We start from the raw sequence: 9,371 nt of genomic DNA, 5'->3' as shown, positions 1-9,371 counted from the left end.
AGGAACACAGACTGGGACATTTGGCCCTTCTATGAATGAGACTAGTGTGGGTTCCTCCTTCAGCAGTGGCCTCTGCTCCAGCAGGGTCTTGCCCTGGCTTCTTGCTGTACCACACCTCTCATCCCACCATGGGAGGGGCGGCCCCATCCATGCTAATTGTGTTAGCACTAATCCAGTGGACCCTTGTCACAGCTGTGTCCTTCAGGATGGGATGCTCATGTGCCCATTACCATCACATCTCTCTGGGTTCTGACTCCTCTAGAAATGTGAGGGTTAGTTCCAGGGTAGGGGAACCTCCTGCACTATCAGCAAAAGGATCTCGATCCATCCCTTGGGCACTATCCACCCCAGATCCCAATGTCTCATTCCAGTATCTGGAGTGATAGGAAGCGTTCATGGCGCTCTCCCATTTTGGGTGGCATTTGGTTCAGGGCTCCAGGCCTCCTCTGTTCATTTCCACACTCGCCTAGCTTTGCAGGAGCAGGCACTGCAAGGGTCCTGTCAAGGTTGGCTTACCCTCATGGTGGGCACTTCATTAAGTTTTCTGAGGGCCTTTGGTAGGCTTACTGCCCATCAGTTTAGAGATGGCCTTCCTGTGGGAAGTGTAATCTATTCCTTTAGCAGGCAAATTTTCCTTTCTATTAGGGAAGCCCCTTGAAGGTTATCAGGTAAATGAAACTGCCATATTATCCCCTCTTTTTGCATGCAATCTTGTATGAGAATGCTGGTGAAGGGGTGTCCATGGTTATTAGAAATGACACTGGGTGTGCCATACATTGAAGACACTGCAGTCCTTTAATGGTGAATGTTTGGTTGTCACTTCTGCAAGGGAATGCTTGCATGACACCACCCACAGTGTCTACACAAGTAAGTGCATAGCAACACCCTTGGCACCCCAGAAGAGGCCCTATGTAATCCACCTGCCAGATGTCTAAAGCTTTACTTCCTCTTTTTATATGGCCAGATGCCCTGGGCAGAGATTTGGGTCACACTTGGCTGTAAGTGGGGCAGTCCTGGGAGATTCTGTCAGTGTCCTGTCTGGAGATAGACCAGCCATTTGTGCTGGCCTCCAGGTTTGTGATGACCCCTGGGACCACCCCCCCCCCACCCCGTATCCATACTGGGCTATGTGTGTTCTATCTTGTCAGTCATTTCCACTGTCTGGGTCTAGACCCCCACAAGGGACCCCTGTTTATAAGTCATTTATCATCTTCCCTTTGGGCAATCCACATTGCTAACCCTTTCATCATTGTCCAAGAATCTCCAAATGGTGACTAGATGTGGCTCGTTCATAAGAACCAACCAAATGGCTCTTAGTTTAGCCCACTGACTCCTGCTTTCCCTTCCCATCTCCACCTCAAGGGTGGCTGTTGCTAGTTGTATGGACAGGAGATAGCCTGAGCAGGAGCCATCTGTATACCAAGCATTCTGTGGAGATGTCCCTTCTTCTTCCCTTACACACTAGGGCATTTCTAGGGGCAACTAACTCTGGGGCCTCTTCTGATTCTGTGGTGTATGATATGGGCCCCAGAAGGGCTTGTTTCACCAGTGAGATAGGGCTAGATGTTAAGCGTCCCCTCTTTTGTAGATCTGCATACCACCACACTAATGTGCCATCCTGGATGACTGCAGAAGCAGGCCTTGCAAGAACCCCTCTACCCACCCCTTAATGGAATATCCCCTGTGATGGTCTCTGAAGTAAAGCTTGGTACACAGCTAGGAATTGCTTTTCCAGGATGCTGTAACATTGCTCAGCTCCCATGAAGAGTTTGAAATTAAAACCCTATGGAGGGAGAACGAGCAAGATGGCAGCAGAGTAAGGAGCTCCTAGAGTCAGCTCCTGTTTCAGAGCAGTTAGCAAACACCCAGAGCTCTCTGAAGCTAGCTGAAGCACCTGTTTGAGGGCTCCAGGAGGCCAGAAGAGCATCCTGCAATGTCCTTGAAGGAATGGAAGGAGGAGATAGCCCATCTGCATGGAAGACTTGTAAGTAGAGCACTTCATACCATGGAGGCTGGTGCCCATCCTCCACTGGAGGCACAAGCCACCTTGGGAGCTGTTCCAAGGCTGGAATTGAAAGCTCCACTTTCCCAAAACAGGGGAGGAAGAAACAGTTGGGCACCAATTTCAGTGGGCACCAATTTCAGTGAAAATTCAGTGGGCTACTGTATGATCCTGAGAACAGCTAAGGTTTCAGCCTGTACAGGCCAGAAAGAGCCTGGGAGCCACCATCTTAACTCTGCGCCTGGCATAGGGGAAGCTGGGTGGACTGAGAATCCCAGCACTGGTGGGGTCCGACTTCTTCCCATCCAGATCATATTGCAGGTCTAGCCTAGGCCCCAGTGCCACCTTCAGCAGGGAGGAAGCTGCGGGGACCTGTGCCATCCTCTCCAGGAAATTATCAGCCAAGCCGCAGAGGCCGGTGATTACCCTACTCTGGCGGCAGAAGCCACCCCAGGAACTGCTCTGTGATGAGAAGAGGAAGCTCCATTTCCCAGAAACAGGAGGAGTAGATGGTTGGCTGCTGATTTCAGCTACTGATTGGGAGACTTGGCTGGCTTAAGAGATAATCCTGGGAACAGCTGGGGTGAGAACCAGCTCAAGTCAGAAAGAGGCTGGTAGCCACCATTCTGACTCTGCCTCCAGCCTGAGGGGAAGCCGGGCTGACAGTTTCTTTCACGAAGATCAGCCCGCAGCCCACCAAGGCTTCAGCCCCGCCTCTGGCAGGGAGGAGGCTGAGGAGCCCTCCACCAGCCTGTACAGGTAACTGCAGAGAACTTTGGCTGGCATAGACTGAAAATCAGAAGTTTGCATAGATTGCTGCCCACACCTGCAGCTCCAGGTAGGGGAGAAAGGGATGTGAAGCCTCATTAGTCTCTCTGAGCAACTACAGTCTAGGTCTGCATGTGGATTATTCCACAGCTATGACTCTGTCCCTACCTCTGGCAAAGGAGAAAGTTGGAAGAAACTTCATTAGTCCCTGGTGCAATGAGGGCAGTTTGAACTTCCACAGCTTACAGCACCAACCACATGCTTGGCTCCTACTGCACAACCAGTAAGGGAGAAAGGATAGGAAGCCCTAAACTAAAGAGAAAAACTGCACCCAGAAAAAATACTCTAGTAAGCCAGATGAGAAGACACCAACAAAAAATTACAATCCACACCAAGAAACAGGAAGCTATGGTCCAGTTACAGGAACAAAATAAGCCTCCAGATGACATAAAGGAGTTGAGACAAATAATTATAGATGTTCAAACAAATCTCCTTAGTAAATTCAATGAGATGGCTAAAGAAATTAAGGTTATTAAGAAGACATTGGGGGAAAATGGACTTGGCCCAGTGGTTAGGGCATTCATCTACCACATGGGAGGTCTGTGGTTCAAACCCTGGGCCTCCTTGACTCGTGTGGAGCTGGCCCATGCACAGTGCTGATGCGCGCAAGGAATGCCGCGCCATGCAGGGGTGTCTCTTGCGTAGGGGAGCCCCACGCGCAAGGAGTGCGCCCATAAGGAGAGCTGCCCAGAGTGAAAGAAAAGTGCAGCCTGCCCAGGAATGGTGCCGCCCACACTTCCCGTGCCGCTGACCACAACAGAAGTGGACAAAGAAACAAAGATGCAGCAAACAGACACAGAGAACAGACAACCGGGGTGTGTGTGGGGGAATTAAATAAATCTTAAAAAAAAAAAAAAAAAAAGAAGACATTGGATGAGCACAAAGAAGAATTTGAAAACATAGAAAAATAGCAGATCTTATGGGAATGAAAGGTGCAATCAATGAAATTTAAAAAAAAACATTGGAATCATATAATAGTAGATTTGAGGAGGCAGAAGAAAGAATTGGTGAGTTTGAAGAAATGGCCTCTGAAAGTGAACATACAAAAGAACAGATGAAGAAAATAATGGGAAAAATTTAACAAGGTCTCAGGGAATGAAATGACAGCAAAAGATGTGCAAACATATGTGTCATGGGTGTCCGAGAAGGCGAAGAGAAGGGAAAAGGGGCAGAAGGAATATTTAAAGAAATAATGGGGAAGCAGACTTGGCCCAATGGATAGGGCATCCACCTACCACATGGGAGGTTCTCGGTTCAAACCCCGGGCCTCCTTGACCAGTATGGAGCTGGCCCATGCACAGTGCTGATGCATGCAAGGAGTGCCGTGCCATGCAGGGGTGCCCCCTGCATAGGGGAACCCCACGCACAAGGAGTGTGCCCCATAAGGAGAGCCGCCCAGCATGACAAAAGCACAGCCTGCCCAAGAGTGGTGCCGCCCACATGGAGAGCTGACACAGCAAGATGACACAACAAAAAGAGACACAGATTCCTGGTGCCGCTGATAAGGATAGAAGTGGTCACAGAAGAACACACAGTGAATGGACACAGAGAGCAGACACCTGGGGGTGGGGTGAGGAAGGGGAGAGAAATAAATCTTAAAAAAAAAAAATAAGGAAATAATGGTACAAAATGTCCCAACCCTATTGAAGGATGTAGATATTCCTGTCCAAGAAGCACAATGTACTCGCATCCGAAAAAATCCAAATAGACCAACTCCAAGACACATACTCATCACAGTATCAATGACCAAAGACAAAGGGAATTCTGAGAGCAGCAAGAGAAAAGCAATGCATAACATATAAGGGATATCCAATAAGATTAAGTGCTGATTTCTCACCAGAAACCATGGTCACAAGAAGACAGTGGTCTGATATATTTAAAATACTACAAGAGAAAAACTTCCAGCCAAGAATTTTATATCCAGCAAGACTGTCTTTCAAAACTGAGGGTGAAATTAGAATATCCACAGATAAACAGAAACAGAGAATTTCCAAGCAAGAGACCAGATTTTCAGGAAATACTAAAGGGTGTGCCAGAGCCTGAAAAGAAAAGACAGGAGAGAGGGGCCTGGAAGAGAGTCTAGAAATGAAGATTATATCAATAAAAGTGACTGAAAGTGTCAAAAGAGAGGTGAAAATAAAATATGACAGATAAAACTCAAATAGTCAGGAATGAACTTAACTAATGATGTAAAGCACTTGTATTCAATGTTAAACAAATCAAAAAAGCCCTAAATAACTGGAAGAACATTCCATGCTTATGGATAGGAAGACTAAATATCATTAAGATGTCAATTCTACTCAAATTGATATACAGATTTAATGCAATCCAGATAAAAATTCCACCAGCATTAAAGAAAAAATTGAAAACATGATCATTAAATTTATTTGGAAAGGTTAGGAGTCCTGATTAGCCAGAAACATCATAAAAAGGAAAAGTGTACCCTCATCTCCAGACTTTAAATCATAATACCTACCTACAGTGGTAAAACCAACATGGTAGTGACCTAAAGACAGACACAATAGACCAATGGAACCAAATATATCCTCACAGGTATGCTCAAGTGATTTTTGACTAGCCTGTTAAACTCATACAGCTCAGGCAGAACAGTCCATTCCACAAATGGTGCTGAAAGAATTGGATATCCATAGCTGAAAGAAGGAAAGAGAACCCCTATCTCACACCCTATACAAAAACTAACTCAAAAATGGATCAAAAAACTAAAAATAAAAGCAAGAACCATAAAACTTCTAGAAGAAATTATTGGAAAATATCTTCAAGACCTGGTGGTAGGTGGTGGATTCTTTTTTTTTTTTTTTTGTCTTTATTTTTTAAAATATTACATTAAAAAAATATGAGGTCCCCATATACCCCCCACACCCCTCAAGGTGGTGGATTCTTAAAGGAGATAAGAGAAGGACTGAGTGCACTACTGCTGTTCAATGTATGTAGAAGTTTTAATTAGCTTTACTGTAAAAGTGTGTAAATGCATAGAGTGGATGGAAACACACAGTAACAGCTAGTTTATAAATGGGGATGTGACTGAAAATGATAGTCTAGTTATGTAAATGCCAATTGACAATGCTTGAGAATGATCTAGGAACTGGATAGCACAGTAAACCAAGAGGTGGGTGAGAATTGTGGTTGATGGTACGGATGCAATAGTTTCCTTTGTTAGCTAGAGCAAATGTATATCACTACTGCAGGGTGTTGGGAATGTGGAGAAGCATGGGAAAAATATAGCTGGAGTGACCGATGGACTGTGATTAGTAGTAATAATATAATATCTTGAATCTATGTGAAAGATGTACTGTATTGATACTGAGGCAGTATGGAAAATGTGAGCCAAAAGTACACTATGGACATGGTAATAATCAGATGATATTATTTTATCTGTAGCAAATGATACACCACATTGTGGTGTGTTGATGAAGGGGTGTTGTTTGGGAATTCTACCCATGTACATGATTGTTTTATAAGTTTACAACTTCTGTCATAAAAAATATATATTTAAAAAAGAATAATAGGGTGGGTTGGGAGAAAAACACACCAAATGTAAGATAAGAACTGATCAGTGGTACCACTTTGACCGTGTTCTTTCATAATTTGTAATAAACATCTCACGACAATGCAGGGTGTTGGTGGAGGGTTGATGTAAGGGACCCCTTTATGATGTTATGCATGTTTGCTTTGTAAGTTCACAACTTTACTATACACTTAATTGTTTATGTATGTTCATATATAAATGATCTAAAGATAATAATAATTGGATTGGTTAGGGGAAAAATACTTGGTTTAATAGAAATATTTTGACAGTGCTCTTTAATCTTTTGTTAAAAATGTTTAAAAACAATGCAAGTTATTGGTGGTAGGGTGAGATGTTATATATATTTGTTTGATGTTATATGTATTTGTTTTGTAAGTTCACAACTCTTATACATTTATTGTTTATGTATGTTTATGTATGAACGATATATTTTCAATAAATTTTTAAAAAATGAAGGCCAAAAAAAACCACACAAAACAATCCTATGGAGGGAAGCAGACGTGGCTCAACTGATAGCTCAACTGATGGAGTGGCTGCCTACCGTATGAGAGGTCCGGGTTCAAACCCAGGACCTCTTGACCCATGTGGTGAGCTGACCTACATATAGTGCTGATATGCACGAGGAGTGCCATGCCACGTAGGGGTGTCCCCCACCTATGGGAGCCCCATGTGCAAGGAATGTGCCCTGCAAGGAGAGCCACCCCACATGAAAAAAGTGCAGCCTGCCCAGGAGTGGTGCCACACACATGGAGAGCTGACACAGCAAGATGATGCAACAAAAAAAAGAGACACAGATTCCTGGTGCCACTGACAGGAATGCAAGCAGACACAGTAGAACACACAATGAATGGACACAGAGAGCAGTCAATGGGGGGGGGGGAATGGGAGAGAGATAAATAAAAAATAAATCTTAAAAAAAACCCTATGGAGATCTGTGTCTTCCTTGTCCCTTTGCTGTAGAGCCCATCCCATTCCATCCTCTGTAATGACATATATAGCTCAAATGGTCGCCCTGGAGTCACAGTTTGCAGGACCTGTGCTTGGCTACTTACATTTTTTGCTTTGACAAAGTTCTCTTCTTCCTTGTGACTCTAATCTCATACTGTTCCCTTTTCCTTAGCCAATACAGGGGGCATGGGCATTGTGCCAAATGAGGAATGAGCCTCCTCAGATAGCCCAATAACTCCACAAGAGTCTGTACCTCTTTAACCATCTGTGAGCAGGGTAAGCTTGTTCTTATTTATCACAGCAAATGGAAAAACACAGGTTTTATATAACCATATTATCCCAAGGAACTTGACAGTATTTCCCATTCCCTGCATTTTCTGAGGGTTGATTACCCATCCTTTCTTCTGGAGGTGCTGCCAGACCTTCTCATAGGTTTCTGTAAAAGACGAGTCTATAGAGGTTAGCAAAATATCATCTACATAAAGTTCTACATGTATTCCTGGAAGAGGACCCAAGGTAGCCAGGTTTCTGCTCCTAATCCATGACAAATAGTAGGACTATGTAGATATCCTTGGGGAAGGCCTCAGAAGGCCCACTGCTGTCCTCCCTATGTCCTGTGACTGTTTATCAGTTGGCATACTAAAGAATGCATTCGCTAAGCCCATCATAGCATGACAGGTCCCTAGCCAGGTTGTTAATATCTCAAATATTTGAACTATGTTGACTATGGCAGCACAGATGGTAGGAGTCACTTGGTTCAGTTCCAGATAATCTACAGCCATTTTCCACACTCCATCCAGCTTCCATCCAGGCCAAACTGGCCTATCAAGAGTCATCTGTGCTAGTCATGTAATTTTCACCTTTTCCAATTCCAAGATAGTTGCACAGGTTTCTTTGTGTCCCACAAGCAGGTGATCTTATTTAATAGCTACTGTTTTCCTTGGTCGTGGTAGGCAGCAGTTTCCCACCTTGTATTTCCCTGTAGCCCTGCCTTCATGACACCCACCTTTAGGCAAAATTCTCCAAAATGGTATCTAATACAGCCCCTAAGAGAGCATCTACTCCTAGTATATTTTCAGGTACTGGAGATAGATATACCCACTGTGGGATAGAGGGGTTGGACCTATCTGACAGATGATACTGGGATGGATGCACCCTGCTTTAGTTTGCTAAAAGCTGCAGAAATGGGTTCACTTTTACAATGAGGATTTATCAGGTTGTAAGTATACAATTTTGAGGCTGAGAAAAATGTCCAAATCAAGGCACGATCTGATGATGCTTTCCTCTTGAAGACTGGCACATGGAGCCATCTTCTGGTCTCTCCCTTCTCTTCCAGGTTTTGTTGCTTCAGCTCCTGGCTTCCTTTTTCCTGGGATCTGTTGATTTCAGCTCTTGGTTCTCCTGTCTTTTTCTTTCTGTTCCTGTGGCTTTTTCTTTGTGTTCTGTGGTTTTCTGTCTGTATTCATCCCATTTATAAAGGACTTCAGTAAGAGGATTAAGATCCACCCTGGGTCACGCCTTACTGAAGTAACCAAATAAAAAGAAGATCCCACCTAATATAATAGGTTTATACCCACAGGAATGATTTAGTCCTAAGGACATGATTTTCTGGGGTCCATAAAAGCCTCAAACTATCACACATTCTTATACCCATGAATGTATGTCAGGGGTCTGGAGAACTGATGGGGATTCCCATATAAGAAGTTCATTGTGCTCCCTTTTCTACTAGGGCCAACACCTTTTTTTATTTCATGGGGTCCAGTGTATAGTTACTTCCATGGCTTCCAGCTCCTAGAATGGTCCTGTATCTCAGGGAACCTTGGCCATTCTCTTTCTGTCTTCTCCTGAGGTGTCGGAGCTCTAAGCCTTGCCTACAGGACCCTCTAGTATATTGCTGTTCTGGCTTCAGCCCCTTTCAGTATTTCAGCAGGACTACATTAGGTTGCTTGTCAATTTTCTCCTGTGCCACCCTAGCTTTCAGCCACACCTGGCTTCTGGAAACCCTCTTTGCACTGGATTTTGGGGGGAGGTAATTATCTTTTCCCT

The sequence above is a fragment of the Dasypus novemcinctus genome, chromosome 6 (assembly GCF_030445035.2).
Source record: "Dasypus novemcinctus isolate mDasNov1 chromosome 6, mDasNov1.1.hap2, whole genome shotgun sequence".
Classification (NCBI taxonomy): domain Eukaryota; kingdom Metazoa; phylum Chordata; class Mammalia; order Cingulata; family Dasypodidae; genus Dasypus; species Dasypus novemcinctus.
Note: the sequence above shows the minus strand (reverse complement) of the source record.